This window comes from Varanus komodoensis, unplaced genomic scaffold (assembly GCF_004798865.1).
Source record: "Varanus komodoensis strain SLA01 unplaced genomic scaffold, ASM479886v1 scaffold165, whole genome shotgun sequence".
In the NCBI taxonomy this organism is placed as follows: domain Eukaryota; kingdom Metazoa; phylum Chordata; class Lepidosauria; order Squamata; family Varanidae; genus Varanus; species Varanus komodoensis.
In genome coordinates this window covers 168,598-187,611 of record NW_025335487.1, presented here as the reverse complement: position 1 = coordinate 187,611, position 19,014 = coordinate 168,598, and the positions used below count along the sequence as shown (strand labels likewise).

At 57.1% G+C, this 19,014-nt stretch overlaps 1 protein-coding gene across 1 annotated transcript in view; it reads right to left on the bottom strand.

Annotated features, from left to right (window-relative positions):
• Positions 1 to 18,449, bottom strand: part of ZNRF3 (zinc and ring finger 3) — a 45,930-nt gene extending 27,481 nt beyond the window's left edge. Inside the window, exon 1 of the mRNA XM_044426192.1 lies at positions 18,307 to 18,449. The gene's annotated coding sequence lies outside the window, so the exon portion shown is untranslated. The remainder of the gene's footprint in view (positions 1 to 18,306) is intronic.
• Positions 18,450 to 19,014: the final 565 nt, after the last annotated feature.

Genomic DNA, 19,014 nt, shown 5'->3' with positions numbered 1-19,014 from the left:
CTATCATCATCAGCCACATAACAAGAGCACAGTTGCTGGTGATGGTGAACATTTTAGTCAAACCGCCTTGGCCTCATCAGGTGGAACAGGCTGATTTCAGTCTTTTGTTAGCTGCTGGATTGGCTGCCTCCCTTCCAGGGGCCCTCACACCTTCACACTCCAATGCTGTTCAGGCCATTTTTCTGCTTCTGGTACAGTTCAAGGAAATGTTTATTACTGGGGCATATAACAGGACAACAATAATATTGCAAATTATTATTGTAGATTGCTATTATATATTCTTGTATATTATCTATTTATATTATATAACAATTTAGCCATATGCTCCTCAAATTGCCTTCTCTTGCTTGTCTACTTGTCAAGTTACAGCTGCTCATTAAAACAACTTCTCTTCTCCAAGGATGCATTCTGCTTCTGCTACTGAGCCGCCCTTCCGGACGTGTTTGCACCTAAACCTTTGTGGAACACTCAGAACTGCCGTGATGGGAAATGCCAGATAGGAACATGCAGCGTTGATGGAGCACTTTGGCATGGACTTCAGATACACTGCTTCTGCTCTTGGAAGCAGGTCAAGATAAACATTCTGTAGACAGAAACCAACCACCACTGATGCCCTCATGTGGTAAGCACAGTGCGCAGAACCCTCTAAAGCCTCAGTTGACCGTGGGGCAGAGGTATGGTTTAAACCAGAGAATGCCTGATCCAGTCTCACATAAGGGAATTCCACTCTTGCCCGCTCCCCCGTCAGCTCTCCTGCCATGCTTTTTGATCCTCACGGAATGGCTGCCATCAAGCTTATGCTCAGGCCTGCGGAAGCCAAGCCCCCACTTCACCTGCCACATGCACACGCTTCCAGGGAGGGCAATATCCTATGCATCACCCCTGCCAGCAGTAAGGATCTGCCCATGGCTGGGGTTAGTGCCAAAACTCTCCTCAGCACCATCCAGACAGCTCTCCCAGCCCCTCCGAGGACTAAGAAGCAGGAACCCCATGGATCGGGGAAGGAGGGAGATGGCTCTGCTCCGGGAAAAGGAGCCCTGGCTTCCCCGGGACAGACGACAGAATGCCAGTGGAGGCGCAGGGCACGAGAAGACTCTGAAGCGGGGCCTTGTGGCTGGACTTGCTCTAGACAACCCGAAGAGGCTCCTCCACCCACTGGAGCCCTGCGCTGGCTAAGCAACGTCTCCTCCACAGTGCCACTCTGGGGTTTTTAGAAGGATATTTCTTTTAAGAAAATGAGTCATGCCCTTAAAAATAACTTGGTTTAAACACAATCCTTTTTTTGGTACAAAGATACCATGCGCACATAATCTTCTATCAAATGTAGCAAGTTAGGAACTGCTATTCTCTGTACCAGAACAAACTAGCTGCGAAGGTAGCAGACGTTCGTAATAGAACATAAAATACTAAGAATTTTATATTAGTAATATAACCAGAGCCCATGTGGCACAGTAGTGCAGACAGTGCAATAGGGATTCAGGAGCTCTGGGTTGTAGTCTCTACTCAGCCACGGAGCCTGCTGGGTGGCTTTGGGCCAGTTAGGCTCTCGGCCTAACCTACCTCGCAGGGTTGTTGCTATGAGGATAAGACCGAGAGGAGACTTATGTGAGCCGCTCTGAGTTCCTCAGAAGGAAAACAGGCAGGATGTAAACATAATAAATAAGCCAGAAGGGAGAGCAGCACCAAGACAAGCCAAGGGGGCATGCAGAGCTCCGGGAGTGCAATCGACCTGCACGCTTGGTCTTTGGCTGTACCGACGGGGAGGTTTCCCTGCAGCCCCAACCTGACTCTGGGGCATCAGGCAGTGAGTGGCATAAACGAGGGCGCATTCTGGCCTCGTCTGCCTTCAGCCAACGGCAAGTGCTCCCGTCCTGGCCTGGCGTGCACACTCGGGCAGGTACCCTTTCCGTGCCTCCTCCACACACCCTTCACCTCTCTGAGCAAACAAGGGGCGGCTTTGTCTCTCGCCCTCTTTTAAGAAACCCGTCTCACAAGCTGCGATTACATCAGCACGAGCCTGCTGGTTTGCTGTATCAATTCTGCCTTGCCCAAGCTTTGAAGAGCCTCTGTGTGCTGTTGCCGCCCGCGCCACAGCCTGCTTTGATCTTTCCATTTCATCCCCAGGGCCGCCGGAGAGCTGATAACATCTCCTTTACCGCCACCATGTTTAGGGCGATACAGGAACAGCAGCACCCATTCCTGCCCAGCAAAGCTGCAGCAGGAATTCCTGGGGCACACCAGCTCGCACCTGCAGTGTCCAGCACACACCTGCGCACACATTGCCCATGCCGGCCCTGATCACATCTGGACAGCCAACTGGATCTCCAGGAACGTGCACGATTCTCAGCCTGTGAATTGTGCTGCGATGGGCCTGTGGGAGCCACCGGAAGGGTCCCTCCAACACAGCCAGGGATTAAGAGCCATGAGATGTGCCTGGGAGGAGAGCGGCTGGTCCATCCAAGAGTGCTCACGCCACCCCTCCGTCTATCCAAGTCTCCAAGCATCTGTTCTTGGACTACTCCAGCAACCAAAAGTGGGGAAAGGGTTCCTTTTCCATCAGTGCCCCAGAGTCGGGCTTTCAATGAGTTCTAACCTGCATTCAACTGGACTCGCCCCAAGTTCTTCTCCACCTGGAGTCCAGTCACCATCAGCAGTGGCAGCAGCCAATGACTCTCACCAAGCCAGGCAAGATGATCAGCCGCAATGGTGCCCAAGACGCTCCAAAGGTCTGAGGACACACAAGGCCTTCCACATGCCACCTGCCAGGAAAGCTGGGGACACCTCTGAGCCACCGGGACCCAGGAGATCCACTGGCCTCCAGCAGCTGCTCTGCCCAACTTTCCCCAGCACAGAAGTTGGCTCCTCCTGCTTTGACCCGATGAGAAAGAAATCAGAGAGCACAGGCACTTTCCTCAAGCAAGCCATGGAACTGCTTCTGCTTTACTTGCAAATACTTAATTTGGGGCATTCAGCGGGGATGCTCAACTGAAAGGAAGACTAGATGGGCTGCTCCGCATGCCTACCTCACCCCAGGGCAAATCCAGTTCCCCCCGCAAACTGGGGGCACTCCCTCCAGCTGCCACCACCACTGTCCCCCGGCTTCCATCTTGTGGGGCAAACAGAGACCACCAACAGCCAGCTCTGACCTTGTCCCGGAGGGAAAAGTGATGGCGAAGCCCAGGCCGCAAGAGAAGGCAACCCACACTGCATTCTGCAGGCAAGGCGCTCCGCTCCCACCGAGCAGCTGCCCCACAGCACAGTGCCCCTGACCCAGGCCAGAGCCAGGAAGGCTGTCAGTCGGCATGGCACGACGGCTCCAGCCAGCTCAGCCCAAGCCAGTCCGGGTTTTCCCCACAGCCACCACTCACACTTCAAAGGAGGAGTATTTTTGTACAGCCCAGCAAGAAGCATAAACTGGCCAGCTGCTTGCAAAGCACAGGGAATTAACCCTTCAGCTGCCTGCCTCTTTCACCACTGGATGGGGAGGGGCAGGGAGGAGAGGCGGCCAGGGGCCTCCAGAGACAGCATTCTTGATGCGGCTCCCAGGCCTGCCTGGCAGCACCACGAGGCTCCCCGCTCCCAGCCAGCTTCGTGTGGGGTGCTTCAGAAATGCAGCTCAGCACTGAGGCGAGACCTCCATTTCTGCAGACATGCCAGGGGCCTGCTATAAATAGCCTTGCAGGCTGGATGTTCAAAGGACCTCAGCCACTCACCACTTCAGTGGAAGCACCCGCCTGGAAATGCCCTCGGATCCTTCCAGGGCCACTGCAGCGTTACTGACCCAGCTCTGCCAGCCGCCCGCCAGGCAGTGTCGAGCTAACCCAGCTCAAGTGACTGCTAAGGAGCCAGGCCTGCCATCCATGGGGGAGGTGGGGAGTGGCTTCCAGGCAGGGGCTGCAGAGCAGAGGCCAAATAAGCCCCCCCCCCATGTCCCCCCCCCCCCCCAGCTGCATCTGAAGGAACAGGAGGGAATGCTGCTCTGAAGGCCGGAAACAAAGAATCCCTGTCCGTCCACCCCATGCGGTGGGCTGGGCTCCTGAGAAGTCCACCTTCACAGCCTGGAAGGACCCTGCCCTCTCTTGCGCCCCAAAGTCAGGGGGCACAGAGATGGGAAGGGTGCTCCGGTGCCCTCCTGTGGCTTCTGTCCCTCTGCCCCATCAGCCCCAGCTGGGCAGGCAGAGCCCTTTCTCCCCCACGCGGCCCAGCCCAAACGGCCGAGACGCAGGAACGCAGCGCTGCGCTGCGCTGCACAGGGAGGAGGGCGAGCACGAGGCGAGGCGGCCGAGGGGAGCCAGAGTCGGCACACTGTGAACACGCACACATGTGCTCGGGCTGCGGGGCGCAGCTCTGGTGGGGGGGACCTCCTGCCCCCGGCACAGAGGCCAGAGGCTCGCGGCAGGCCAGCAGGAGGGGGGAGGCCCACCTTGGTGCCCGGTGGCGGCGGCGGCCACATTCCTCTCCTCTGGGACAGAGATGCAGCACACTGAGAAGCACCGAGCAGCCTGCCCAAATACACCCGGCAGCGACCCCGCAGAGCATTAACCAGCAAAGGCCCCCAGATCTGAGCAAATAAAGGGGGACCTGCTTTGGAGCAAACTATTTGCAACTCTGTCCTGCCGTATGCAAGCCAGGCTGGTGGGCTGCTTTAGGCGGCCCCCGCTCTGAGCCACCATCTGTCTTCCTGGTGACAGAAATCACCACAGCCATCTGGCGCCCAGCCTGGTCTCCAGCAGCCGCCATGGCTTGCTGAGCCCTTACCTGCTCGGCGGGGCCAGCGCTCCGCTCTCCTCTCCGCTTCCCTGCCCAATTCTCCCTTAAATCTCCCATTAGTTCCCAGGCACAGCTGGACGAGGATTGGTGCAACATGCCCACCGCATGATTCCTTGGATGGGACTCCTGCGATGCAGTGCACTCACCATGGAAAGGGGTCAGCTGAAATAACTGGTTTAAATTTAAATTATGCTTCCCACTAAAGCGCTTTCAGACATTTCCCGAACCAGGGTGGAACTGGAGCACAAAGGAACAGTAATTTGCAGCTCAGCGGAGTCTTTGCACAGGGTCTTTCCAACAAACAGTTTTTGCCCATCCTTTTCTTATAGTGTGTATTTTGTATGCTTTCTTTTTAATATATTCATTACATTTCTATACTGCCCAGAAGCCTATGCTTTCTGGGTAGGTCACGTTGGAGTTGCCCTCGTGAAAGTACTAAGTTTTATATGTCAAAATATGGAGAGTCTTGCCTGTCCCCTCTCTCCCTCCCCATCTGTGGGGTCTTTCCTACCTAGTTCCTTGTGGGGGAGAGGAAAAACAGCCCCAAGCTATCCACTCACTCTCAGATAAGCTCCTGTTTGCCTAGCCTAAACAGAAGGAAGTTGAAAGGAAGCCTCAGGAGGATCATAACTCCCCAGAAGCTCAGCTGCAATTACGGCCCATGTTAGGAACCCTGCCACCATATCCAAGAGACTTCCAGCCTGGTTAGCCAGTGCCAAAGAAGCTATGGGAGAAATGAAGGCTTCTGCAGGAAATGGAAGTCTTATCAAAAAAGAGAACAAAAGCAACATGGATTTGCACAGAAGAAATGCAAGCACACCAGAAATGGGTCACTGTAACAACCATTTTAAAGAAGGGATGCACTCTAGGAAGGTACAGAGCTTTGGTTGTGGGGCAGTATAGATATGAAATGAATCCATGCAGGCAAGATACCTTAAGGTCTGTTCTGGGCAAATTGGCAGAAAAGTGGAGCAAATATAGTAACATGTTTTTTAGACCACCCAGTAACTGAAGCTTTCTGGACAGTTTAGAACAGTGCATAAAAGCACAACAATGTAAAATAAAAAGGCCATAAAATCTTACCAAAACTATAAATTAAAAGCTGCTAAAACAGTCATGTGATAAGAGGAAATATTATTTTATGGACTGGTAACTTGTTGGCAACTGGGATGCAGATTGTAGAACTAAACAGACAAATCTTATAATGGAAAGATATAAGAAGTTGAATCTTCAAGATCTAATCTGGGACTTGCACTGTGTAACTTGTTCATAACTTATCTGGAATTATTGCAAGTGATAAAAACAAAAACAGGTTGGGATTGTTCCAAACTGGGAAAATGGGCATTAAAATGGCAAGTTAAAATCAGAGTAAGCACATGTAAAGGCATGCAAATGTCCTAACCACATATGCCTTGGATTTGGGCTGACCATGACAGACTAGGAAGGGATCCTGGGGTGGACTTGGTGTGCTATTGTCTTGAAAAAGGCAAATTCTGTCTTGGGGATCATTAGAACTGCCAATATAACAATGTTTTATACACATCTATGGTGTGACCACACTTAGAATACTGAACCATGAAAAGGCTATCGTAGAGTCGCAAAAAGGGCAGCTGAAATGATCTAGGGACTGGAACAACTCCCCTACAAGGAAAAGTTACAGCATGCACAACTTTTTAACTTAGAAAAAAGGCAAGGGGCAATACACAGAAGTGTGTAAAATTATAAAACGGCACTGAAGAGCAGTCCATGCCACACATCAAGAGGTGCCTGGCTCTCAGGGGAAAAGACCATGGGTCCATCCCCACAGGAGAAGGGGGCCTGCCCCAAAGACACAGCCCGAGCAGCCGCCCAGTCCTCAAGCATGGCAGCATCTCAAGGGGAAGGCCGGGACCATCTCTGTAAGGAGGGGTGCCTCTTGGCAACCCAGGTAGGCCGGCCTGCTCACGGGAAGGACTTCCTTGAATTGCCTCTGATGTGCTGCAGCCTTTGGGCTTCTGTCGCGGGCGAGGGATGCCGCAGCAACACCCATTTCGTCACCTGGCTCTCTGCAACCGGCTCCCCTGAGCCTCCTTCCTCCTCTTTGGACTGGTCCTTCGCATCAGACACCCGGGCTCCACACCAGACCCTGCTCCTCGGGTTGTGCTTTGTTTGGACGCATGTCTGGGCTTGGCCTTGGCCCTGCCTTCCTGGCCAGCAGCACTGCACTCCTGGTATCTGCCCGACTTCTGATTTTGCCCCAGGTCTGAGCTTCATACAACCAAGACAAGACAGGCTAGCCCCATCATTGAACCCCAGCTAAGATGCCTGGACAGCACCTCAGCATCCAAAGCTGCTATCTCCACACACCAAAGCCAGGGAACTCAGTCAGGGGGTGCCTGTGCACCCACACCGCCCTGTGGGCATCCCGCTGTGGCAGCAAGTGGGTCACAGCAAGCACAGACTGTTGCGTGGAGACACTTTGGGTCTGATCTAGCGTCAGCGCTCATAGTGGGTCCTTATGGTTCTAAGCTCCCTTTCAATGCAACACCTATAAACACGGAGAACTCCGACACACATCCGAGGCTCTGCCACTGGCGGCTAAGTGGGTTGCCGCTGCCACGGCTGCCCGGGGCTCATTTCTTCCAGGAGTCCACTTACAATGCTCACATTCGAGCTGGATCATCAGGGTGGTGACGCAGCTCTGCTAGAAGAGATGCTTCCGCTTCCCGGGCAGTGTAGCCCAGTGCTGGCTGATCGGGGAGCCTACAAACTGTTTACTCAAACTGGCCGCTCTTAAGTCACCAGCAGCTGCTTCTGTGGGGAGCAAATGTTTCCTTAGTATTATAAATGGTCAACTCAGCTTTCGGAGCCATGAGTGGGATAGGAAATGAAAGCAGCTTTTCAAAACTTTGGCAAGGCCCCTGACGGAGCCCTGAAAAGCCTTGGAGGCAACCATAGGAAACAGGGAGAAAGAGAAGGAGGATTCTCATCCCATAGATAGCCCTGTGGGCTAGACAGTGGGGCAGGCGGCTGGCACTGGGGACCCACCGGAATGACCTCCGGCCCCTCCTGCCCCCATCTGCATGTCACACACCGCGGTGCTATCCGCAAGGCCTTCCACAGCATGCAGAAGGCTTCAAGTGAACATGGCTGTGACCTGAGTCGTCCACACACTCCTGCCACTGGCAAAAACTGAACTCTTCTTCCTTGCCCAGTTGCACACTGGGAGACTGTAACTCACAGAGGAAGTGCAAAACTCACTGCCAGAGCCTGAGAGGGCACCCCAGCACTCTGCCAGCCATGACAGATGGGCAGTGAAGCACACGCCCACAAAGAACTCATCGACCACAAACGAACCCTAAATGTTAGCTGTGTCATGCCCTCTTCCCGAATCCCCCAGCACCCGCCTTCCGTGTCTACCACTGCCTGCAGGAGCATCTGTGGCCACACTTCTCCGCCCTGTGACCCTCTGGGCCAACATTGACACCAGTGGAATCGAGCACACGTGTGAATCCCAGCTTCCTGAAGCCCTGGGGGACTTTTCATTCATCACCCAACTTTATAAGGCATCCCAGATAAAGCTTTTTTGGGACTCTTGGCACTTCCCGGAATATTCCACAGGCTGTCGATTTGCCAGAGGAAATGTTTAGTCAAAGAGGCTCAGGTCAAATCCAAGCCCAGCTCCTGGAGAGCATCATGCATGTGCTCCCCAGTCGTTTCCGTGTTGCAACCCGGGCCTCCACCACGCCCCGCATGAGGGCTTTCGCCCACTCCTCAAGTGTGTCTCTCTGAGCCCTGGCCAACAGCGCCTCTCCGACTGCTCTCGCACCCAGCACATCTTGACAGGGGCACCTGCCGCCTCTCCCGTGCTCGGTTGTTTTGGAGTTAAAAGGGAGGCTGTCAGGTGGGAAGGGAAAAATGCTGCCGCGCAACAGAGGTCAACTTTCCACCGCTTCTCTCAGGTTCACACATCATGTGCAGCCAAAGAGCAGGACAACAGCAACAAGGCAGTCACCTGCTGCACGAAGTCGGGCCAGCATCTCACTGCCAGCATCACCCAGCAGAACACCGGGAGCAACACACGTCCTGCGCCTTTTGTGATCCCGGCTCTGCCCCGACTTTCCCCAGGGCAGCACCGCCACTAATAGGGCTCCCCTGAAGAGACCGCAACGTCCCGCTCACCTGGCTCAGGGGAGAGGAGGACGTGTGGCACAGCCACGCCTGCTGCCAGGCCCGTGTGCTCTCCATCCGGCTCTGGAAGAGGTGCCCTGCAAGGTGCCTCCCACCAGGTGGGAGGGGGCCCACACAGGCAACAGAACGCATCACGGAGGCCTGCCGTCAGGTGGCAAGACGGCTGCTGCTCCTCTTCCTGGACAGTCCTCAGGCTGCAGTCCTCAGGGCCACAGGGAAGCCTGGCACAAGTTCCCCAGCAAACCCTCGGACAGCGTCAATCGCACTGCTGCACCAACGGCATGATCCACACCCGGTGCTGGGATGGGAGCCAGCGATGAACAAGGTGATGCCGCAGGCGCATCTCACCAGAATGCTCCAAAACCTTGCTGGACGGACTGAGGGGGCTGCCGGAGCCAGAAGCAGGGCGAATGAGCAGTAGCCCAGGGCCAAGACTGACCGGGCCTGCTCCCACCCACCCGTGGCCTGAGAGGTGGCGGGAGGGCACTCTGCCTCACATGCCACACGGAGCCTGCTGTGGGGAGGCAGCTGCCGAAGGAATCCTGCTCAGGGGTCCCTGCGACAGGTGGCTGTGGCAGAGAGGTGTCCACATACTTTCGCTTCCCTACAGCCTGCGCAAGGGCAGGGGTGGAAATAGCGGCACAGCCACTCTCCGGGCAGCCTGCCGTCTCCTTGACAGCCCTGGACTGGGCAGTGAGGAATTCCTTTGAGGCAATGCCTAATTCTCAGCTGGCGTCATGCCCCTCCTATCCGGTGGAATCGCTGCCAGCTTGTCACTGAACAGCACGATGCACGGTCCGGCACCTGAGTGTTTGTGACGGGCTGCCGCCTCCTTAAACCTCTTTGGTCTGTGCAGCTTGTTTCCGCTGCGCGTGAGGCTACGAGTCTGGCTGGCCCTCATTCGAAAGCTCGTTCTGAACACCTTTTGTGCCAAGAGTGCTCTGTGGGGGTCCGCTGTGCCTCTGAACTGGTTCAGGTGCCAGTGATCATGGGCAGCGTCGCCTCAGTCTAGACCCCAGCAGGCGTCCCCCTGCTCAGCCCGGACTGGAGCAGCCAGCCAGTGCAGCCGACGAAGCAGAACCGGAGCTCACTGGCAACCAGGCAAGCATTCTGGATCGTCTGAAGCGTCTGGACTGTTTTCAAGGGATGCCCCACATACAGTGCATTGCAGTGGTCCAATCTGGAGGCTACCAGTGCATGAGTAACCATGGCAATTCTTCCCTCACCCAAGCAGGAGCACAGTTGGCAAATCAGGCGATGCTGGTAAAAGCCGCTCCTGACACCCACGTCCAGCTGGGCGACTGGGAGAGCTTGGGGTCCAGGAGCACCCCTGACTACGAACCTCATCCTACAATCCCATCCAGGACAATCTCCCAGTTGAAGTGGAGGCCCGCTCACCCACCACACTTCCACCGTGCCATGACTGAGCCTGCGCTTATTGGCCCTCACCCAATCCATCGCCGAGTCCAGACGCCAGTCAAGTGCATAGGCCACCACGCCTGGGTCAGATGGAAAGAACGTGGAGCGGAGTGTCATCAGCATATTGATGACCCTTCCTGCTGACCTCTCCCAGCAATTTCATTTAGATCCCTAAACGCAGGGGGGGATACAATAAAAGCCTGTGCCACTCCATGACATAAACGCCACGGTGCAGAGTGGTAATCGCCCAGCACCACCATCTAGAGACGGCCTGCAGGGAGGAGCAGAGCCAGCTCAATGCGGTGCCTCCGACCCAGCTCGGCTAGCTGCTCCAGGAGGGTGTCGTGGTTGATGGTTCTGAAAGCTGCTGAGAGCTCTAAGGGAATCCACAGGGCTGCGCTCCCCATCTCAGTCCTGGCAAGGTCATCCGCAGGGCAGCCTGGGCCCCAGTTGTGCCTGCCAACCCCTGCAGCATTGCCGCACAGTCCCCTTGGCACCCCCTCTCACACATCAACATGGTGGGTGTCATCCTGAAAACTTCCGCCACAAGTGCATTTGGGGTAGGGTGCAGGTTTGCGCCATCGTTTCACACGAGGGGGAGGACTGAGCGGCCAGGACACAGGGCACTCTGGCCTCCCTGCTGTGTCCGGACCTTTCTTGCTCTGGGGATACTGACAAAGGCTCGGCGAAGGGACCGTCTTCTCTGCTGCACTGCCGCCTCTCAACACCGACGCACCACCACGCACTCTGTCACTCACATAGCCTTGGACCCACGAAGGAGGGCCTTCTTCTCCTGCCCAAACCTCCTGAGGCATTGATTTTAGCCCAGCTTTCTCTTCACCAGCAGGTGAAGCGCCTGTTGTTTGTGGAGGGCTTCCCGAGCGACCGGCCTGGGTGCAGGCGACCACTGAGCTGCCACACACCCACCACCTTAAGGCTTGGCATTGCTCCTCATGGTCTGTATTTTAGTAGGGGAACTGCATGCGGACGGCTCTGGAAATTCGTTGCCTCAAGAGCAGCACAAGACGGCTGCCAAAACGTGGTTAAAAAAAACTAAAGGAAAGGACTCCTCTCCTGGAATGAGAGCAAGAGAAGGCAGCTGCTTGTGCAGAGAATCCTCCCTCGCTCCCACCCGGTGCTGGGGCCGCCGACTCCCCCCAGCCCGTGGCTCCCGGCCTGCCTCTCCACCCAGCTGCCTGGGCAAGCAAAACACAGCAGGCTCCTTCCCATTCCCAGCTTATTTCCATTTGTGCCCCAAAGAGGCTTAACACTTGCCCCACTAGCTCTTGCTCTGGCCATCTTTCCAAGGAACAGAAAATGGCAGGTGCTTCCAGATAACAGCCAACAAGTATGGGGGTGTCACGATCAAGGGGGGGTGGATCACGCCCCCAGGACCAAGCGAGCACAACACTTGCATGACATTAACTCCAGAAGCAGATCACGCACTCCATGTTTAAAATCATCCAAAATCCCTTCAACTCCAAGGCAGCCAGTTCCCTTCCTTCTGGGTTACAGAGTTCTTGAAACATTCAACCGGGATCTTCACACAGGAACCTCAAGGCAAGGACTTTGCTTGCTCCTTGGTAAATCTTCTGTCAGGAAGCTCAGCATGGCCAACAAAGCCAAATTGCCCCAGCAGTTACAGAAAGGGGAAAACACCCAACAAGAAAGTCAAGACTCAGTTTATCACAAAATAATCCCCTGTAAGAACTGTTCACTCGGGGAAGGCCTCCCCTCGGAGCCTGGAGTGCCACGTGCCCTGAGAGGAGCTTCTGCAGCAGAGGAGCACCAAACCTGCAGAACTCAGGCCGCCCCACCAGGCCGAGAAGCAGCGCTATGGCCACCAGCAGGCCTGTGCCTGCAGCGCCTCGGCCCTCGTCCTGCAGAAGACAAGGGCTGGGCGTGGACAGCACCTGGTTCTTGCGGCACGGGAGCCTGGGACAGTGCTGAACTCCGGGGCAAAGCATACTGGGTCAACCACTAACTCACACCCCTGCCTACCTCACAGGATTGTTGTGAAGATTAAATGGAATATCTCCCGTCTAGGCCACCCAGATTTCCTTATAAGCGTGTGGCTGGTAGATCTCACCCTTCTCTCTGCATAAGGGGGGGGTGAGGGAGGGGAGGTGGACAATCTGACGGCCAGTGTCTCCCCTCTGATTTCTTCCTGCCACTTGAGTCAGCCCAAGTCGCCTCTCATCCAGCAGTCCTTCCTCACCTTCTTCCAAGGTCCCCCTTCTTTTCGGGCTCCCCCTGAAGGCAGGCCTTTCAGGCAAGGAGCCAGGTGCCTGCTCAGCACCCTTGTCTGCACAGCACTGGGGCAGCTCTCTGGGGCAGAGGGTGCTGCGGCATCAGGGGCCCCTTCCGCGGCACGAGCATGAGCGTGTCTCTTCCTTTCAGCCACAAGTCACACGGGACATGACAGCAAAGTCACCACCTGAAGTCATCCTCACACTGGGGCAGCCGGCTTTGGAGCTCCCTGGGGCACTTCTGCGCTCGGCTGCAGTCACAGAGATGCTCACACAGTCCAGGCTGCACTGATGCAACACAGGCCGGCCCTGGATGCGGCAGCTGCAGCAGAAGGGGCAACACTGCTAGCTGGCGGCAGCAGCTCTGCAGGGCCCAGTCAGGCCCAGCTGCGGCGCGCGGGCAGCTCTCTGCCAGCCAAGTGGAGGTGCCACGGGCAAGCACGCAGCTGGGTCCCCATGCCACAGACCGCCGAGGGGAGGCGAGAGACTCGCGCAAAGTGCTGGGCCGGGGTCAGGAAAAGACGCTGCCCGGTTCAGAGGAGACTGTTCAGCCATGCTGTGTTCAGACAGGACACGAGTCACACGTGCCAGCCTGGTGGTGGAGAAGAGCTCCCAAGAGGCCTCTTCCCTCACCCGCCTCCATTTCTATTTTCCACAGTGTCCAAAATAAACAGCAAGTCCACAAAGGATACAAGATGAAAGGGAAAACTTGGGTTGCAGCATAAAGAAGCGCAAGCGGGAGTGATTTGAAGCTGCCTATAAATATGTGAGATCAAAGCAGGTCCTGTTAAATTAAAAATGCTGTCACACAGACAGAAACTAGCCTCCAGCACTGCCGGCTTCAACATGTGAGGCTCTGATCTGAGGCAGGGAAAGCCTCGGCACCCCGAGAAGCTGCATTAACCAAAAAGAGAAAAAGGAAAGCGTTTGCCACCAGCAGATGAGTTTTAATAAGGATATTAAATCCCTTCCATGCAAGCTTTTGGAGCTTAACTCTTGTAAGGGAGCCTCGGGCTCTGCTGGGGCACCAGGCCAGCCCTGCGCTCTGTTCTAGCCAGGGTCCCTCGAAGTCAGCACAGAAGGCCCTGCAGCCTCCGAGCCACCTGGGTCCGCTGCAGCCCCGAAATGGAAGCCCGCATTGCTCCCCTCCTCAAGGGCCAGCAGAGCCAGCTGCACAGAGGGGTCTCCACAGAAGGCCACCCCATCGCCTTCCCGGGGCAGGGAAGATAGGAGCTTGCACGTGTCCATTTGCTGCAACTTCGACAAAGCCGGGGAGCGGCACTGGTGGGCACTGCGGCCAGGCCAGAAGCTGCCTTTGAGGGGGTGGGGGGAGCCCCAGAGCGCGACTCGCCTAGCTCATCCCTGCAGATGCCTCACAACGGCTGTGCTCGGCCTGCTCTGGCTGAGGGGCTTGACAAACAGGCAGTGATGGAAAAGGGGATGGGCTGTAAGTCCCAGGGAAGACAGGAAGGAGCTGGCAGAGCATGCGCTGCCAAGACTTTCCTTCACTGCCGCTCCAGCCACTGATCACCAAGCCCAGGCGAGCTCCTGGCTCCGGCACTAACCATCTCTGGAGCACCTGTAAAAAGCCACAGTGGTTGTCACATCTCGCAAAAGATTCTGTTTCCAGTCAACAAGGAGGTTGGCAGTATCCTGCAATATTAAGCCCCCAACCCCACAGGCATGCAGGCAGGCCTCTCCAGCCCTCAGAGACTCAGAAAAGCTGATTCATCCCACCCTCCGACATGAAGCATGAAGCCCACGCAGCTGTGGCTGTACTGCAAAGTCAGAAACATTGCTTGACACCAGAGAACGAATTTTCCAAGCGCCACCCTTTGACTAAGAAATAAGAGTGGCTTGCATGGCTCACTCGAGGCACATTAAGTCAGAAAGCCAAGCCCATCCTTTCAGAAGCCAGGGCCATGGAGCAAAGGGGCTGCGCCCTCTTCTTCCATCACGTGTGTGTTAATGCTGGCAGACTGACTTCCTTCCTTCACTCATTTATATTCCACCTTTCTGCTTTCAAGGAACTCAAGGCAGCTTGTATAATCCTCTCCCTCTTCTCCATTTTGCCCTCACAACCACCCTGCGAGGTGGGTTAGGCTGAGAGTCTGTGCCTGGCCTAAATTCACCTAGGGAGCTCCATGGCTGAGTGGGGACTAGAACCTGACACTCTAGGATCTCCAGTCCAGCACTCTCCCTGCACCACACGGACTGACTTCTAATTGCCTTGCCCATGTTGAATTGCTCTTGTGAGCTGGAGCACCCCAAAGACAGCCCAGATGCAACCCAGTTTGGCTGGAGTACAAGGATGCTGACGGAGGTAAAGCTCACCCAACTCCCACCATACACGGAGAGAAGCCACAGAAGGGATCACAGGGCAAGCAGCCTTGCTAGCCAGCCGTCACGGCTCCTGCCTCATCAGAAGTCCATGCCTAGAACTTCTTGGGAAAGGAGGGCCAGTGCAGATGCGGTGTACGCACCCTGATGACCATACCAGGAACTCCAACAGAGCCAAGCAGAGGCCATAGGCAGGCAGGACACGCAGCCCCTTCTGTGGCCTTCTGACACACTGTGTAAACTGCTTGGAGAGCATTAGACTAATCAAATGGTACACAAATGCTAGAAATAAATAAATGGAGAGAGTTGTCTTTAGCATAGTGCAACCACAACCTGTAACCTACCTGAAAGGGCAGCAAATATCCCTTTCTCAAGGATGGACCGCCCATAGCGAAAGAGGAGGCAGTCCAAGTTTCAGGGCAGAGGGTGGCCACCAGGAGCCCTGGGCAGCCCTCCGTCTCTGCGTATTAACACTCACTACCATGCTGCACGGCTTGCCTTAAACTAGCTTATGAAAACAGCCCCCATCTCTTGAACCCAGTTGCCCACAAAAGCCAGCTCAAGGGGCACCACCAGACCTGAGCTACAGCGTGATTCATCACACGGGACTCTGCCAAGTGCTATCCTCCATCCTCTGGTGCTGTGCCCAACGTCCTCAGAGAGGTGAGAAGAACCCACACACAGTGTGTTATCAAGATGATTGCAAGTTACCAACAGAACGGGACCTCCTCTGCACCAGGCATTCCATCTGCTATCAAGCACAAAGCCACCTTCTATCAAACTGTGCAGCAAGCCCCACCGTCACTGTGAAAAGGCTGACGCGGTGGCAGCAGCGCAAACAGAGGCTCTCTTTCTCAAACTGCTAACTGTCTACCATCTGGTGGAGAACAAGAATTCTCATACTCAATCCCCAAGGCTTGCCTGCAATTTGATGCTTTCAAATGACAAAGGGGGTATAAATGAGGTTATACCAACAACGTCTTGCTTGAAAACAGTTTTCCAAGCAAAAATATCCATGTAGGAGTTACAAGAAGCTTCAGTGTTTCCTAACTGTGACTGTCTATCGATCCCCCCGGTCACCTCTCTGGCACCCTCTGCAGATGTGCACACCACATCTCTGGCACACCAGGAGCAAACACTGGGAGCAGCTGCTCTGCAGCAGGAGGGTCACATCCCTCATGCTACAACCCTGTGCATGAGGCACCAGCAAGGCCAACCAATTGTCCCACACTGCACATGTCTCACACGTTCACCTGGAACTGGGAATCAATGGGCACGCGGGAGTTTACAGCAAAGAGCCGCAGGCTTCCCCCCTCACCCCCAATAAACACACTAGCCCGGCCACTGCAGGACTGGACAGCAGCGAGGCCGAGAGGAAAGAGGGACGCAAGCACCACCTCCACAGCTTCTGAGGAGAAACAGAGACCACGTGTGAGTTCACCACTTGTTTGCGCACCCCTCCAGAAACCCGACTTCAGTCTTGCCTGCCTGAAAGAGTCCCGTGTTTCTTTTGCCACGTGCAGCAGCAGCCAGCAAGACAATTCAGTCAGGCTTCTACACATTTCACGTGAGGCTCTACGGCTAGAGTAGAGGATGTTTTCAAGAGACTATCGCTCACCCACGAGTAAGCAGCACTTGGAGCTTAGCCACTCAGGAGCGTCTCGATGCTGCCAGCTCTGGGACACAGACAGCCCTCTCTGGCATCTGCTCTGAAAAACGGATGCCTCTGATACACTACAGAAAGGAGTGTATGACGAGGAAAGGCCGCAATATCGAAGAGCAACACCGAAGGACTCCTGTGTGTGTGGAGCATCAAGGGAGGTGTGCTGGCATCCTTTGCTCGCTCTAAGGAAAGACCCAGATTTCTCTCAACAACCCTCCCCCAGTTTGCTATGGGGGGGGTGGGGTGCAGCACATTTGGTGTAGGGCAGTGCAGTAGTGAAGGGTGCAGGACTGGTTCTAGTCCCCACTCAACCATGCAGCTCACTGGGGGCCTTTGGGCCAGTCAGACTTCTAGCCCAACCTACCTCACAGGGTTGTTGTTGTGAGGATAAGCTTGAGAAGAGGAGGAAAATTATGTAAACTGCCTTGAGTTCTTTGTAAGGAAAAATAGGATATTAACATATTAAATGCATGAACTTGGTTATGTTGCTACAGCGTTAAGTTCACAAGTGGCATGCTGAGCCCAAGCAGAGGGGCTGGCCTGACTATGGGAAGCGGGGGAACCACCTGGAGGCTTGTGGGGCAAGGGGAGCCCGGCTCCTGGGTGGCTCCCTCCTCCCTCTCGCCCACAGGAATTCTCAAGTCCAGCCAGCCGCAATTAGTGCTGCCCAGCCAAAGCATGGACAGCACTTGACACCCGTAGGCTTGAGTCCGCCTGGTGTCTCTCCTTGACTAGCTCAGCAAGTTCGTCGAAGTTGCCTGATGCCAATGCAGTCGGATGTTGCGGCAGGATCAGGCCAAGCGCCACTCACTGCTTGGCTGGGGGTCGGGGCTCTTTCCCTGCCACGCGCCTGGGGCCCAAATCGTTCCACGCCCCAAGGAGCCATGAAGGCGAGCGCCCCGCTGTTTGATGTCCCGCACGGCGCTTTGGCTCCAAAGCCAGAGCACCGCAGGCCGGGCCCGCTCGCCAAGCTAAGCCCAGCAAAACCCCTCTAGCCGGCCGGGCGAGGACGCCGTGCCTCGCGGCGTCCCGAGCGCTCCTGCCACCTCGGCCAGCAGCCCCGCGGCGGCAGCACGGAAACCACCCCTCGGCCCGCAAGCGAAGGCCGCGCGGCTCCGGGGCTGCCCCGCACGCAGGGGCCGGCCGGCACCTGCCGCGGCCGCGAGCCCCGCAGCGCCCCGCTGCTCCGATCACGCGCGAGCCCAGCGCGGCCGCTCCGGAGCCCGTCGGGCGGGGAACCGCAGCGCCGCCGAATGCCCACCCGGAGAAGGCGAGGTGCCCCCGGGCGGAGCTCGGAACGGACAGCGCAGCTGTGCCCAGGCGGGCGCAGTCCGACGGAGCGCGAAGGGACCCCGGCCGGCTCCAGCGCCTTGAGGCGCGGAGGCGCTCTGCAGATGCTCAGAGACCCTGCCTGGCGCGTTCTTCCCGCAGGCGACGCTGCGCCCCCTGCAGTGGCTCAAGAAGGCTGAGAACGCGCGGCCGCCGCCGTCGAGAGCCCTTTCGCGCAGCGGCCTGGCGCCACTCGCCCGCCTGCCCGCGCGCTAGGACGGGACGGCCACCTGGCGAACTCCGCGCCCGGCCCGCACCGCGTTGCTACCGCCCGCCAGGAGCCATCTTGGCGCCGACGGCAACGCTCCCTCCCTCCCTCCCTCCGCCCGCCGCGAGCTCGCGCCGCGCGCCGCGTCCGGACCTCACCTGCACGATCTCGCCCTCGGCGCTGAGCGTGGCCCCGGCGCGGGAGAAGCGGCCCTGCAGCCCGGTGGTGTAGGTGGTGTAGTCGCCGCCGGGGCTGGACTCGAAGAGCACCACCTCCACGAAGGCCGTTTCCTTGGCCAGCGCCGCCGCCGCCGCCGCCGCCAGCAGCAGCAGCGGCGGCAGCAGCAGCGCCCCCGGACAGCACGGCGCCGGCCCCGCGAGCGGCCTCATCGCGCCTCCTGGCCCACCGCGCCAAGGGCGGCCAGCAGCGGAGGACGAGGGGGGAGCGGCGGCGAGGGCGAGCGCGGCGCCCGGCGGAGGCCACACATCGCTCCTGCTGACGGCGCCGGTCGGCCCGCCCGCCCGCTCCGCCTTTCCCGGCCTCAGGCTCCCAAGGCGGCGGGGCGGCGGCGGCTCCTCTTCGCTCGGCTGGCCTCGCGTTCCCTGCCGCTGGAGGCGGCGGCGGCGGCGGCGGCGGCGGCGGCGGCGGCGGCTCCTTCCTTCCCTCCTTCCCTCCCTCCTTCGCTCTTCTCCGCCCTGCCAAGTCGCTTCCCTTTCATCCGCGCCACGTGACGGGGACCGCGGGGTTATCCCCGCCCCTCGCCGCTCGGCCCGCCTCGGCTCCCCTCGCCGCCGCTCGGCGGGGGAACGCGGCGCTCGCGTGTGCTGCGCCGGGCCCCCCGGGTGCGGCCGAGCGCCGCGGGCGGG